Source organism: Heterodontus francisci, chromosome 22 (assembly GCF_036365525.1).
Source record: "Heterodontus francisci isolate sHetFra1 chromosome 22, sHetFra1.hap1, whole genome shotgun sequence".
Lineage (NCBI taxonomy): Eukaryota > Metazoa > Chordata > Chondrichthyes > Heterodontiformes > Heterodontidae > Heterodontus > Heterodontus francisci.
Window position 1 is genome coordinate 34462503 of NC_090392.1, and position 15494 is coordinate 34477996.

The 15494-nt window shown below is 44.1% G+C and overlaps 5 non-coding genes across 5 annotated transcripts; all 5 read right to left on the reverse strand.

The window, feature by feature from the left end:
- Nucleotides 1-1432: 1432 nt before the first annotated feature.
- trnam-cau (transfer RNA methionine (anticodon CAU)) lies at nucleotides 1433-1505 on the reverse strand. Its single transcript has one exon. It is a non-coding gene; the product is annotated as a tRNA-Met (tRNA).
- Nucleotides 1506-4910: 3405 nt separating this feature from the next.
- On the reverse strand, nucleotides 4911-4983 carry trnav-aac (transfer RNA valine (anticodon AAC)). The gene has a single exon. It is a non-coding gene; the product is annotated as a tRNA-Val (tRNA).
- A 3407-nt stretch (nucleotides 4984-8390) lies between these two features.
- On the reverse strand, nucleotides 8391-8463 carry trnav-aac (transfer RNA valine (anticodon AAC)). The gene has a single exon. It is a non-coding gene; the product is annotated as a tRNA-Val (tRNA).
- A 3403-nt stretch (nucleotides 8464-11866) lies between these two features.
- Nucleotides 11867-11939, reverse strand: trnav-aac (transfer RNA valine (anticodon AAC)). Its single transcript has one exon. It is a non-coding gene; the product is annotated as a tRNA-Val (tRNA).
- Nucleotides 11940-15346: 3407 nt separating this feature from the next.
- Nucleotides 15347-15419, reverse strand: trnav-aac (transfer RNA valine (anticodon AAC)). The gene has a single exon. It is a non-coding gene; the product is annotated as a tRNA-Val (tRNA).
- Nucleotides 15420-15494: the final 75 nt, after the last annotated feature.

A 15494-nucleotide genomic window follows, 5' to 3' on the forward strand; every position in this document is an offset into this window, starting at 1 on the left:
TGCTGCTGTTCGATTTTCAGTCCATTAACAGTCCTCTCTGTACGAATGCTTTGTCTTTCAACACACCATTAACATATTGTTTGCCTTTGCTCCATGACCTTCTGGTCAGCTATTCTGTGGCCTTGTCCAATCTACACCTTCTCCTTTGTTATCTCTTGCTCCACCCCCGCTTTACTTGCTTCTAACCTTTGACATTTCTAATATTTGCCAGTTCTGAAGAAGGGTCACTGAGCCGAAATGTTAACTCTGCTTCTGTCTCCACAGATGCTGCCAGTCGTGCTGAGTATTTCCAGAATTTCTTGTTTTTATTTCAGATTTCCAGCATCCACAGTACTTTGCTTTTATTCATGTATATTCTTCCTCGGTTCAATATGAAGAAGCGCTTTGATATTGAGCGGAGCCGCAGTGCATCTCATTTTCAACGCCACCTTGTTAGTGTTCCTGTTACTTGCCGAATGAAGAACAAAATAAAATGATAATTTGGCAGGTCTGCCTGTTTCCTTCGCTTCAGTTACAGAATCAGCTGTGTCCGTCTTTAAGGGAGGCAAAGTACTCCTAGCGGCTCTGCGTGACGCTGAATAGTTATGTTAATCTGCATCAATAAATCCAGGTATGTCTCTGTTACTGACTGAACAAAACGCTAATAAATCTGTGAGCGACTGTCATAACTTAAATAACTTTTTCCCCTCTGCGTGTCATGAACCCCTTGTCATAATTGCGGCTGCATGTTAAGAGCTGGGTTATCAAGGTGCTTAAGACACCAAGAATCTGCTGCAGCAGTGGTTAAATTGAAAAGGATTTTTGCCCCTTTTACCCAAGAAGAAATGTTCAGGAGGAGCAATTTCCCCCAACTTGTTTCCACCGGAGATTCATCATTGCAACTCAAAGAAAGTTTCAGTCACTTGGCTGTTCTGTCAGAGCTGCTCGGAGGTTCAGTGACCCGGATATCATGTGCCTACGTTTTGCTGAGCCGGTGCTTGGATGAGGGGGAGATTTGGCCCGGGTTGTGCTATTTTACCTCCCCGAGATGGCCAGTAACCTGTTGATTGAGGCAGCAGACGCCACTTGCTGCTGACAGCGAGTAATTGGACAGTGCGGGTCAAAATATTGCAGCGTGCCCCTGTCTTAACGACTGTGGAGCTGGTGAAAGTGAATTGCTGATGTGCTTTTGCCTCGTCTGAAATGAGACTAAGATTCGCTGTTACTTCGCAAGCTCGTGTTGCAGGTTTCTATTCTAATCTGAGCCAAATAAAGTGTCACTGCTCGGTTTTGAGGAACTTTCTGCAGCATCAGGACTAGAAAGAGGAGCGAGTGCAAGGCATTGTGCACACAATGTGCAAGAGAAAGAGGGCTTTGAGAAATTGTGTTGTGTTCATGGGGAATGTCAATGATTGCATATTTCTTGCGAAGAAGTCTGGGTTGGTTTTGAAAATGTTTCTGCCCAGTTTCGAACTGGGGACTTTTTGCCTATGAGGTAAACGTGATCACCACTACACTACAGAAACTCAACACACTGGTGGCGTTGAGGAAGCTGCAAGTATTGTTAAACAATACAGTCTTAATCGATTTGTGGTGCTTGTTTCATTGAAATGCAATTCCACTGTGACATTTCGCAAGGCTGCAGAGGTATTGACCCAGCCATGGACGATCAGCAGTGCACAACACATCGCCAGTCCATTCAGGCCATCGTACCATGGCAGTTTTTTCAAAGACTTGCCATTTGGGCCCACTTCCTTAGCTCTGCTTTTCTTTGCCTCTCCTTTCATGCAATTATCCAATTCCCTTTTTTTAAAACTCTCCCTTAAGAAACTAAGTTTGTAAGAGGTGCAGCAGCTGCTGCAGTGTTAATGCACAGTGTGCCATCATTGACAAAGATTCCCTTCCCCAACCACACCAAGACATCCACTTGGGATTCTTGCCAACTTCTGGATTTCATTTCTCATTATTTACTGATTGCACTGACATATATTTGTGTTTTTAAACTCTTTATTTTGATCAAATGAGTCCTTATTTTGCTGAGATGCTACATACAATGTGATTACCCTCGCAGTAGAATGCGTAACAGAGGCAGTTATATAATGGGGGCGAAGCTTCACTGCAGCTATATAATGTCCTGGTTGGACCCCACCTGGAGTCCTCTGCATAGTCTGGGCATGCCAATTTATATAGTATACAAATTGGCCTTGGTATACAGGGCAGTTCAGATCCAGCAGAATGTTTGCAGAGTTCAAATGGTTAGATTAGGAAGCCATGTCCCCTCTTCCACAGAGACAGCTGTTGGTTTCCACCTGGTGCCTCACTTGTTTCTGAATTTCAAGGTGTAGAATGAAATCAAGCAACGTAACCCAAGTTTGCAATGCATTCCACGCAATCATCAAACACATCATTCCTGTCTTCCTCACCTTAGCTGCACAGCCCTCGAAACGTTGCAATCCATGTAACACAGTATTTGTTCCAGGTTTAGGCTTTCAGCCGTATTATAATAATATCTGTGCCCTCATCTTGAAATGAGATTCTCAGCAATATCCAACACAAATTGAATTGCATAGATGACAGGCAAATATAGGAAAACAGGTCAGTATGCAACACAATTCCATGGTGCCCATTTTCAGATGCACAATAGTCATCTTTTCCAGCAAATGAAAGAATTTTTCAGTGAATCATTTGCAAAGTCAGAGTTAATGGCATTTGTGCTTTTCTTTCTTCTTGTTTTGCAACATACTGGCGCCTAAATCCAATTCATGTATATTCATGTTTATTGGGGAGACCAAACGCAGACTGGGTGACCGCTTTGCGGAATACGTCGGCTCAGTCCGCAAGCAGGACCCTGAGCTTCCGGTTGCTTGCCATTTCAAGACTGCCCACTGCTCTCATGCTCACATCTCTATCCTGGGATTGCCTCAGTGTTCCAGTGAACATCAACACAAGCTCGAAAAACAGCATCCCGTTGACCGATTAGTTTAGTTTGGTGATACAGCAGTGAAACAGGCCCTTCGGCCCACCGAGTCTGTGCTGACCATCGACCACCCATTTATACTAATCCGACACGAATTCCATATTCCTACCACATCCCCACTTCCCTATATTTCCCTACCACCTCCCTATACGAGGGGCAATTTATAATGGCCAATTAACCTATCAAGCAGCCAGTCTTTGGCATGTGGGAGGAAACCGGAGCACCCAGAGGAATCCCACGCAGACACAGGGAGAACTTGCAAACACCACGCAGGCAGTGCCCAGAATTGAAAGCGGGTCGCTGGAGCTGTGAGGCTGCGGTGTGAACCACTGCACACGAGAGCGTGCCGGACTGAATATTGAGTTCAATAATTCCAGAGCATGACGGGGCCCCCATTTTACTTTCATTTTTTGTTATTTTTCATTTTTACAGTTTTTACATTTTTTTGTATGTTTATTTTATTTCATCTTAGTTTGTTCAGTTTGCTTACCCACTGTTTTTTTTCCTGTTTGTACTTGCTGCTGTTCGATTTTCAGTCCATTAACAGTCCTCTCTGTACGAATGCTTTGTCTTTCAACACACCATTAACATATTGTTTGCCTTTGCTCCATGACCTTCTGGTCAGCTATTCTGTGGCCTTGTCCAATCTACACCTTCTCCTTTGTTATCTCTTGCTCCACCCCCGCTTTACTTGCTTCTAACCTTTGACATTTCTAATATTTGCCAGTTCTGAAGAAGGGTCACTGAGCCGAAATGTTAACTCTGCTTCGGTCTCCACAGATGCTGCCAGTCGTGCTGAGTATTTCCAGAATTTCTTGTTTTTATTTCAGATTTCCAGCATCCACAGTATTTTGCTTTAATTCATGTATATTCTTCCTCGGTTCAATATGAAGGAGCGCTTTGATATTGAGCGGAGCCGCAGTGCATCTCATTTTCAACGCCACCTTGTTAGTGTTCCTGTTACTTGCCGAATGAAGAACAAAATAAAATAATAATTTGGCAGGTCTGCCTGTTTCCTTAGCTTCAGTTACAGAATCAGCCGTGTCCGTCTTTCAGGGAGGCAAAGTACTCCTAGCGGCTCTGCGTGACGCTGAATAGTTATGTTAATCTGCATCAATAAATCCTGGTATGTCTCTGTTACTGACTGAACAAAACGCTAATAAATCTGTGAGCGACTGTCATAACTTAAATAACTTTTTCCCCTCTGCGTGTCATGAACCTTCACCCCTTGTCATAATTGCGGCTGCATGTTAAGAGCTGGGTTATCAAGGTGCTTAAGACACCAAGAATCTGCTGCAGCAGTGGTTAAATTGAAAAGGATTTTTGCCCCTTTTACCCAAGAAGAAATGTTCAGGAGGAGCAATTTCCCCCAACTTGTTTCCACCGGAGATTCATCATTGCAACTCAAAGAAAGTTTCAGTCACTTGGCTGTTCTGTCAGAGCTGCTCGGAGGTTCAGTGACCCGGATATCATGTGCCTACGTTTTGCTGAGCCGGTGCTTGGTTGATGGGGAGATTTGGCCCGGGTTGTGCTATTTTACCTCCCCGAGATGGCCAGTAACCTGTTGATTGAGGCAGCAGACGCCACTTGCTGCTGACAGCGAGTAATTGGACAGTGCGGGTCAAAATATTGCAGCGTGCCCCTGTCTCAACGACTGTGGAGCTGGTGAAAGTGAATTGCTGATGTGCTTTTGCCTCGTCTGAAATGAGACTAAGATTCGCTGTTACTTAGCAAGCTCGTGTTGCAGGTTTCTATTCTCATCTGAGCCAAATAAAGTGTCACTGCTCGGTTTTGCGGAACTTTCTGCAGCATCAGGACTAGAAAGAGGAGCGAGTGCAAGGCATTGTGCACACAATGTGCAAGAGAAAGAGGGCTTTGAGAAATTGTGTTGTGTTCATGGGGAATGTCAATGATTGCATATTTCTTGCGAAGAAGTTTGGGTTCGTTTTGAAAATGTTCCTGCCCAGTTTCGAACTGGGGACCTTTTGCGTGTTAGGCAAACGTGATCACCACTACACTACAGAAACTCAACACGTTACAGCGCTGAGGAAGCTGCAAGTATTGTTAAACTATACAGTCTTAATCGATTTGTGGTGCTTGTTTCATGGAAATGCAATTCCACTGTGACATTACGCAAGGCTGCAGAGGTATTGACCCAGCCATGGACGATCAGCAGTGCACAACACATCGCCAGTCCATTCAGGCCATCGTACCATTGCCAGTTTTTTCAAAGACTTGCCACTTGGGCCCACTTCCTTAGCTCTGCTTTTCTTTGCCTCTCCTTTCATGCAATTATCCAATTCCCTTTTTTTAAAACTCTCCCTTAAGAAACTAAGTTTGTAAGAGGTGCAGCAGCTGCTGCAGTGTTAATGCACAGTGTGCCATCATTGACAAAGATTCCCTTCCCCAACCACACCAAGACATCCACTTGGGATTCTTGCCAACTTCTGGATTTCATTTCTCATTATTTACTGATTGCACTGACACATATTTGTGTTTTTAAACTCTTTAGTTTGATCAAATGAGTCCTTATTTTGCTGAGATGCTACAAACAATGTGATTACCCTCGCAGTAGAATGCGTAACAGAGGCAGTTATATAATGGGGGCGAAGCTTCACTGCAGCTATATAATGTCCTGGTTGGACCCCACCTGGAGTCCTCTGCATAGTCTGGGCATGCCAATTTATATAGTATACAAATTGGCCTTGGTATACAGGGCAGTTCAGATCCAGCAGAATGTTTGCAGAGTTCAAATGGTTAGATTAGGAAGCCATGTCCTCTCTTCCACAGAGACAGCTGTTGGTTTCCACCTGGTGCCTCACTTGTTTCTGAATTTCAAGGTGTAGAATGAAATCAAGCAACGTAACCCAAGTTTGCAATGCATTCCACGCAATCGTCAAACACATCATTCCTGTCTTCCTCACCTTAGCTGCACAACCCTCGAAACGTTGCAATCCATGTAACACAGTATTTGTTCCAGGTTTAGGCTTTCAGTAGGATTATAATAATATCTGTGCCCTCATCTTGAAATGAGATTCTCAGCAATATCCAACACAAATTGAATTGCATAGATGACAGGCAAATATAGGAAAACAGGTCAGTATGCAACACAATTCCATGGTGCCCATTTTCAGATGCACAATAGTCATCTTTTCCAGCAAATGAAAGAATTTTTCAGTGAATCATTTGCAAAGTCAGAGTTAATGGCATTTGTGCTTTTCTTTCTTCTTGTTTTGCAACATACTGGCGCCTAAATCCAATTCATGTATATTCATGTTTATTGGGGAGACCAAACGCAGACTGGGTGACCGCTTTGCGGAATACGTCGGCTCAGTCCGCAAGCAGGACCCTGAGCTTCCGGTTGCTTGCCATTTCAAGACTGCCCACTGCTCTCATGCTCACATCTCTATCCTGGGATTGCCTCAGTGTTCCAGTGAACATCAACACAAGCTCGAAAAACAGCATCCCGTTGACCGATTAGTTTAGTTTGGTGATACAGCAGTGAAACAGGCCCTTCGGCCCACCGAGTCTGTGCTGACCATCGACCACCCATTTATACTAATCCGACACGAATTCCATATTCCTACCACATCCCCACCTTCCCTATATTTCCCTACCACCTCCCTATACGAGGGGCAATTTATAATGGCCAATTAACCTATCAAGCAGCCAGTCTTTGGCATGTGGGAGGAAACCGGAGCACCCAGAGGAATCCCACGCAGACACAGGGAGAACTTGCAAACACCACGCAGGCAGTGCCCAGAATTGAAAGCGGGTCGCTGGAGCTGTGAGGCTGCGGTGTGAACCACTGCACACGAGAGCGTGCCGGGCTGAATATTGAGTTCAATAATTCCAGAGCATGACGGGGCCCCCATTTTACTTTCATTTTTTGTTATTTTTAATTTTTACATTTTTTACATTTTTTTGTATGTTTATTTTATTTCATCTTAGTTTGTTCAGTTTGCTTACCCACTGTTTTTTTTTCCTGTTTGTACTTGCTGCTGTTCAATTTTCAGTCCATTAACCGTCCTCCCTGTACTAATGCTTTGTCTTTCAACACACCATTAACATATTGTTTGCCTTTGCTCCATGACCTTCTGGTCAGCTATTCTGTGGCCTTGTCCAATCTACACCTTCTCCTTTGTTATCTCTTGCTCCACCCCCGCTTTACTTGCTTCTAACCTTTGACATTTCTAATATCTGCCAGTTCTGAAGAAGGGTCACTGAGCCGAAATGTTAACTCTGCTTCGGTCTCCACAGATGCTGCCAGTCGTGCTGAGTATTTCCAGAATTTCTTGTTTTTATTTCAGATTTCCAGCATCCACAGTATTTTGCTTTAATTCATGTATATTCTTCCTCGGTTCAATATGAAGGAGCACTTTGATATTGAGCGGAGCCGCAGTGCATCTCATTTTCAACGCCACCTTGTTAGTGTTCCTGTTACTTGCCGAATGAAGAACAAAATAAAATAATAATTTGGCAGGTCTGCCTGTTTCCTTCGCTTCAGTTACAGAATCAGCCGTGTCCGTATTTAAGGGAGGCAACGTACTCCTAGCGGCTCTGCGTGACGCTGAATAGTTATGTTAATCTGCATCAATAAATCCAGGTATGTCTCTGTTACTGACTGAACAAAACGCTAATAAATCTGTGAGCGACTGTCATAACTTAAATAACGTTTTCCCCTCTGCGTGTCATGAACCTTCACCCCTTGTCATAATTGCGGCTGCATGTTAAGAGCTGGGTTATCAAGGTGCTTAAGACACCAAGAATCTGCTGCAGCAGTGGTTAAATTGAAAAGGATTTTTGCCCCTTTTACCCAAGAAGAAATGTTCAGGAGGAGCAATTTCCCCCAACTTGTTTCCACCGGAGATTCATCATTGCAACTCAAAGAAAGTTTCAGTCACTTGGGTGTTCTGTCAGAGCTGCTCGGAGGTTCAGTGACCCGGATATCATGTGCCTACGTTTTGCTGAGCCGGTGCTTGGTTGATGGGGAGATTTGGCCCGGGTTGTGCTATTTTACCTCCCCGAGATGGCCAGTAACCTGTTGATTGAGGCAGCAGACGCCACTTGCTGCTGACAGCGAGTAATTGGACAGTGCGGGTCAAAATATTGCAGCGTGCCCCTGTCTCAACGACTGTGGAGCTGGTGAAAGTGAATTGCTGATGTGCTTTTGCCTCGTCTGAAATGAGACTAAGATTCGCTGTTACTTAGCAAGCTCGTGTTGCAGGTTTCTATTCTCATCTGAGCCAAATAAAGTGTCACTGCTCGGTTTTGCGGAACTTTCTGCAGCATCAGGACTAGAAAGAGGAGCGAGTGCAAGGCATTGTGCACACAATGTGCAAGAGAAAGAGGGCTTTGAGAAATTGTGTTGTGTTCATGGGGAATGTCAATGATTGCATATTTCTTGCGAAGAAGTTTGGGTTCGTTTTGAAAATGTTTCTGCCCAGTTTCGAACTGGGGACCTTTTGCGCGTTAGGCAAACGTGATCACCACTACACTACAGAAACTCAACATGTTTCAGCGCTGAGGAAGCTGCAAGTATTGTTAAACTATACAGTCTTAATCGATTTGTGGTGCTTGTTTCATTGAAATGCAATTCCACTGTGACATTTCGCAAGGCTGCAGAGGTATTGACCCAGCCATGGACGATCAGCAGTGCACAACACATCGCCAGTCCATTCAGGCCATCGTACCATTGCCAGTTTTTTCAAAGACTTGCCACTTAGGCCCACTTCCTTAGCTCTGCTTTTCTTTGCCTCTACTTTCATGCAATTATCCAATTCCCTTTTTTTAAAACTCTCCCTTAAGAAACTAAGTTTGTAAGAGGTGCAGCAGCTGCTGCAGTGTTAATGCACAGTGTGCCATCATTGACAAAGATTCCCTTCCCCAACCACACCAAGACATCCACTTGGGATTCTTGCCAACTTCTGGATTTCATTTCTCATTATTTACTGATTGCACTGACACATATTTGTGTTTTTAAACTCTTTATTTTGATCAAATGAGTCCTTATTTTGCTGAGTTGCTACATACAATGTGATTACCCTCGCAGTAGAATGCGTAACAGAGGCAGTTATATAATGGGGGCGAAGCTTCACTGCAGCTATATAATGTCCTGGTTGGACCCCACCTGGAGTCCTCTGCATAGTCTGGGCATGCCAATCTATATAGTATACAAATTGGCCTTGGTATACAGGGCAGTTCAGATCCAGCAGAATGTTTGCAGAGTTCAAATGGTTAGATTAGGAAGCCATGTCCCCTCTTCCACAGAGACAGCTGTTGGTTTCCACCTGGTGCCTCACTTGTTTCTGAATTTCAAGGTGTAGAATGAAATCAAGCAACGTAACCCAAGTTTGCAATGCATTCCACGCAATCATCAAACACATCATTCCTGTCTTCCTCACCTTAGCTGCACAGCCCTCGAAACGTTGCAATCCATGTAACACAGTATTTGTTCCAGGTTTATGCTTTCAGTAGGATTATAATAATATCTGTGCCCTCATCTTGAAATGAGATTCTCAGCAATATCCAACACAAATTGAATTGCATAGATGACAGGCAAATATAGGAAAACAGGTCAGTATGCAACACAATTCCATGGTGCCCATTTTCAGATGCACAATAGTCATCTTTTCCAGCAAATGAAAGAATTTTTCAGTGAATCATTTGCAAAGTCAGAGTTAATGGCATTTGTGCTTTTCTTTCTTCTTGTTTTGCAACATACTGGCGCCTAAATCCAATTCATGTATATTCATGTTTATTGGGGAGACCAAACGCAGACTGGGTGACCGCTTTGCGGAATACGTCGGCTCAGTCCGCAAGCAGGACCCTGAGCTTCCGGTTGCTTGCCATTTCAAGACTGCCCACTGCTCTCATGCTCACATCTCTATCCTGGGATTGCCTCAGTGTTCCAGTGAACATCAACACAAGCTCGAAAAACAGCATCCCGTTGACCGATTAGTTTAGTTTGGTGATACAGCAGTGAAACAGGCCCTTCGGCCCACCGAGTCTGTGCTGACCATCGACCACCCATTTATACTAATCCGACACGAATTCCATATTCCTACCACATCCCCACCTTCCCAATATTTCCCTACCACCTCCCTATACGAGGAGCAATTTATAATGGCCAATTAACCTATCAAGCAGCCAGTCTTTGGCATGTGGGAGGAAACCGGAGCACCCAGAGGAATCCCACGCAGACACAGGGAGAACTTGCAAACACCACGCAGGCAGTGCCCAGAATTGAAAGCGGGTCGCTGGAGCTGTGAGGCTGCGGTGTGAACCACTGCACACGAGAGCGTGCCGGGCTGAATATTGAGTTCAATAATTCCAGAGCATGACGGGGCCCCCATTTTACTTTCATTTTTTGTTATTTTTCATTTTTACATTTTTTACATTTTTTTGTATGTTTATTTTATTTCATCTTAGTTTGTTCAGTTTGCTTACCCACTGTTTTTTTTCCTGTTTGTACTTGCTGCTGTTCAATTTTCAGTCCATTAACAGTCCTCTCTGTACTAATGCTTTGTCTTTCAACACACCATTAACATATTGTTTGCCTTTGCTCCATGACCTTCTGGTCAGCTATTCTGTGGCCTTGTCCAATCTACACCTCCTTTGTTATCTCTTGCTCCACCCCCGCTTTACTTGCTTCTAACCTTTGACATTTCTAATATTTGCCAGTTCTGAAGAAGGGTCACTGAGCCGAAATGTTAACTCTGCTTCTGTCTCCACAGATGCTGCCAGTCGTGCTGAGTATTTCCAGAATTTCTTGTTTTTATTTCAGATTTCCAGCATCCACAGTATTTTGCTTTAATTCATGTATATTCTTCCTCGGTTCAATATGAAGGAGCGCTTTGATATTGAGCGGAGCCGCAGTGCATCTCATTTTCAACGCCACCTTGTTAGTGTTCCTGTTACTTGCCGAATGAAGAACAAAATAAAATAATAATTTGGCAGGTCTGCCTGTTTCCTTAGCTTCAGTTACAGAATCAGCCGTGTCCGTCTTTAAGGGAGGCAAAGTACTCCTCGCGGCTCTGCGTGACGCTGAATAGTTATGCTAATTTGCATCAATAAATCCAGGTATGTCTCTGTTACTGACTGAACAAAACGCTAATAAATCTGTGAGCAACTGTCATAACTTAAATAACTTTTTCCCCTCTGCGTGTCATGAACCTTCACCCCTTGTCATAATTGCGGCTGCATGTTAAGAGCTGGGTTATCAAGGTGCTTAAGACACCAAGAATCTGCTGCAGCAGTGGTTAAATTGAAAAGGATTTTTGCCCCTTTTACCCAAGAAGAAATGTTCAGGAGGAGCAATTTCCCCCAACTTGTTTCCACCGGAGATTCATCATTGCAACTCAAAGAAAGTTTCAGTCACTTGGGTGTTCTGTAAGAGCTGCTCGGAGGTTCAGTGACCCGGATATCATGTGCCTACGTTTTGCTGAGCCGGTGCTTGGTTGATGGGGAGATTTGGCCCGGGTTGTGCTATTTTACCTCCCCGAGATGGCCAGTAACCTGTTGATTGAGGCAGCAGACGCCACTTGCTGCTGACAGCGAGTAATTGGACAGTGCGGGTCAAAATATTGCAGCGTGCCCCTGTCTCAACGACTGTGGAGCTGGTGAAAGTGAATTGCTGATGTGCTTTTGCCTCGTCTGAAATGAGACTAAGATTCGCTGTTACTTAGCAAGCTCGTGTTGCAGGTTTCTATTCTCATCTGAGCCAAATAAAGTGTCACTGCTCGGTTTTGCGGAACTTTCTGCAGCATCAGGACTAGAAAGAGGAGCGAGTGCAAGGCATTGTGCACACAATGTGCAAGAGAAAGAGGGCTTTGAGAAATTGTGTTGTGTTCATGGGAAATGTCAATGATTGCATATTTCTTGCGAAGAAGTTTGGGTTCGTTTTGAAAATGTTTCTGCCCAGTTTCGAACTGGGGACCTTTTGCGTGTTAGGCAAACGTGATCACCACTACACTACAGAAACTCAACACATTTCAGCGCTGAGGAAGCTGCAAGTATTGTTAAATTATACAGTCTTAATCGATTTGTGGTGCTTGTTTCATTGAAATGCAATTCCACTGTGACATTTCGCAAGGCTGCAGAGGTATTGACCCAGCCATGGACGATCAGCAGTGCACAACACATCGCCAGTCCATTCAGGCCATCGTACCATTGCCAGTTTTTTCAAAGACTTGCCACTTGGGCCCACTTCCTTAGCTCTGCTTTTCTTTGCCTCTCCTTTCATGCAATTATCCAATTCCCTTTTTTTAAAACTCTCCCTTAAGAAACTAAGTTTGTAAGAGGTGCAGCAGCTGCTGCAGTGTTAATGCACAGTGTGCCATCATTGACAAAGATTCCCTTCCCCAACCACACCAAGACATCCACTTGGGATTCTTGCCAACTTCTGGATTTCATTTCTCATTATTTACTGATTGCACTGACACATATTTGTGTTTTTAAACTCTTTATTTTGATCAAATGAGTCCTTATTTTGCTGAGTTGCTACATACAATGTGATTACCCTCGCAGTAGAATGCGTAACAGAGGCAGTTATATAATGGGGGCGAAGCTTCACTGCAGCTATATAATGTCCTGGTTGGACCCCAGCTGGAGTCCTCTGCATCGTCTGGGCATGCCAATCTATATAGTATACAAATTGGCCTTGGTATACAGGGCAGTTCAGATCCAGCAGAATGTTTGCAGAGTTCAAATGGTTAGATTAGGAAGCCATGTCCCCTCTTCCACAGAGACAGCTGTTGGTTTCCACCTGGTGCCTCACTTGTTTCTGAATTTCAAGGTGTAGAATGAAATCAAGCAACGTAACCCAAGTTTGCAATGCATTCCACGCAATCATCAAACACATCATTCCTGTGCTTCCTCACCTTAGCTGCACAGCCCTCGAAACGTTGCAATCCATGTAACACAGTATTTGTTCCAGGTTTCTGCTTTCAGTAGGATTATAATAATATCTGTGCCCTCATCTTGAAATGAGATTCTCAGCAATATCCAACACAAATTGAATTGCATAGATGACAGGCAAATATAGGAAAACAGGTCAGTATGCAACACAATTCCATGGTGCCCATTTTCAGATGCACAATAGTCATCTTTTCCAGCAAATGAAAGAATTTTTCAGTGAATCATTTGCAAAGTCAGAGTTAATGGCATTTGTGCTTTTCTTTCTTCTTGTTTTGCAACATACTGGCGCCGAAATCCAATTCATGTATATTCATGTTTATTGGGGAGACCAAACGCAGACTGGGTGACCGCTTTGCGGAATACGTCGGCTCAGTCCGCAAGCAGGACCCTGAGCTTCCGGTTGCTTGCCATTTCAAGACTGCCCACTGCTCTCATGCTCACATCTCTATCCTGGGATTGCCTCAGTGTTCCAGTGAACATCAACACAAGCTCGAAAAACAGCATCCCGTTGACCGATTAGTTTAGTTTGGTGATACAGCAGTGAAACAGGCCCTTCGGCCCACCGAGTCTGTGCTGACCATCGACCACCCATTTATACTAATCCGACACGAATTCCATATTCCTACCACATCCCCACCTTCCCTATATTTCCCTAACACCTCCCTATACGAGGGGCAATTTATAATGGCCAATTAACCTATCAAGCAGCCAGTCTTTGGCATGTGGGAGGAAACCGGAGCACCCAGAGGAATCCCACGCAGACACAGGGAGAACTTGCAAACACCACGCAGGCAGTGCCCAGAATTGAAAGCGGGTCGCTGGAGCTGTGAGGCTGCGGTGTGAACCACTGCACACGAGAGCGTGCCGGACTGAATATTGAGTTCAATAATTCCAGAGCATGACGGGGCCCCCATTTTACTTTCATTTTTTGTTATTTTTCATTTTTACATTTTTTACATTTTTTTGTATGTTTATTTTATTTCATCTTAGTTTGTTCAGTTTGCTTACCCACTGTTTTTTTTCCTGTTTGTACTTGCTGCTGTTCAATTTTCAGTCCATTAACAGTCCTCTCTGTACTAATGCTTTGTCTTTCAACACACCATTAACATATTGTTTGCCTTTGCTCCATGACCTTCTGGTCAGCTATTCTGTGGCCTTGTCCAATCTACACCTTCTCCTTTGTTATCTCTTGCTCCACCCCCGCTTTACTTGCTTCTAACCTTTGACATTTCTAATATTTGCCAGTTCTGAAGAAGGGGCACTGAGCCGAAATGTTAACTCTGCTTCTGTCTCCACAGATGCTGCCAGTCGTGCTGAGTATTTCCAGAATTTCTTGTTTTTATTTCAGATTTCCAGCATCCACAGTATTTTGCTTTAATTCATGTATATTCTTCCTCGGTTCAATATGAAGGAGCGCTTTGATATTGAGCGGAGCCGCAGTGCATCTCATTTTCAACGCCACCTTGTTAGTGTTCCTGTTACTTGCCGAATGAAGAACAAAATAAAATAATAATTTGGCAGGTCTGCCTGTTTCCTTAGCTTCAGTTACAGAATCAGCCGTGTCCGTCTTTAAGGGAGGCAAAGTACTCCTCGCGGCTCTGCGTGACGCTGAATAGTTATGCTAATTTGCATCAATAAATCCAGGTATGTCTCTGTTACTGACTGAACAAAACGCTAATAAATCTGTGAGCAACTGTCATAACTTAAATAACTTTTTCCCCTCTGCGTGTCATGAACCTTCACCCCTTGTCATAATTGCGGCTGCATGTTAAGAGCTGGGTTATCAAGGTGCTTAAGACACCAAGAATCTGCTGCAGCAGTGGTTAAATTGAAAAGGATTTTTGCCCCTTTTACCCAAGAAGAAATGTTCAGGAGGAGCAATTTCCCCCAACTTGTTTCCACCGGAGATTCATCATTGCAACTCAAAGAAAGTTTCAGTCACTTGGGTGTTCTGTAAGAGCTGCTCGGAGGTTCAGTGACCCGGATATCATGTGCCTACGTTTTGCTGAGCCGGTGCTTGGTTGATGGGGAGATTTGGCCCGGGTTGTGCTATTTTACCTCCCCGAGATGGCCAGTAACCTGTTGATTGAGGCAGCAGACGCCACTTGCTGCTGACAGCGAGTAATTGGACAGTGCGGGTCAAAATATTGCAGCGTGCCCCTGTCTCAACGACTGTGGAGCTGGTGAAAGTGAATTGCTGATGTGCTTTTGCCTCGTCTGAAATGAGACTAAGATTCGCTGTTACTTAGCAAGCTCGTGTTGCAGGTTTCTATTCTCATCTGAGCCAAATAAAGTGTCACTGCTCGGTTTTGCGGAACTTTCTGCAGCATCAGGACTAGAAAGAGGAGCGAGTGCAAGGCATTGTGCACACAATGTGCAAGAGAAAGAGGGCTTTGAGAAATTGTGTTGTGTTCATGGGGAATGTCAATGATTGCATATTTCTTGCGAAGAAGTTTGGGTTCGTTTTGAAAATGTTTCTGCCCAGTTTCGAACTGGGGACCTTTTGCGTGTTAGGCAAACGTGATCACCACTACACTACAGAAACTCAACACATTTCAGCGCTGAGGAAGCTGCAAGTATTGTTAAATTATACAGTCTTAATCGATTTGTGGTGCTTGTT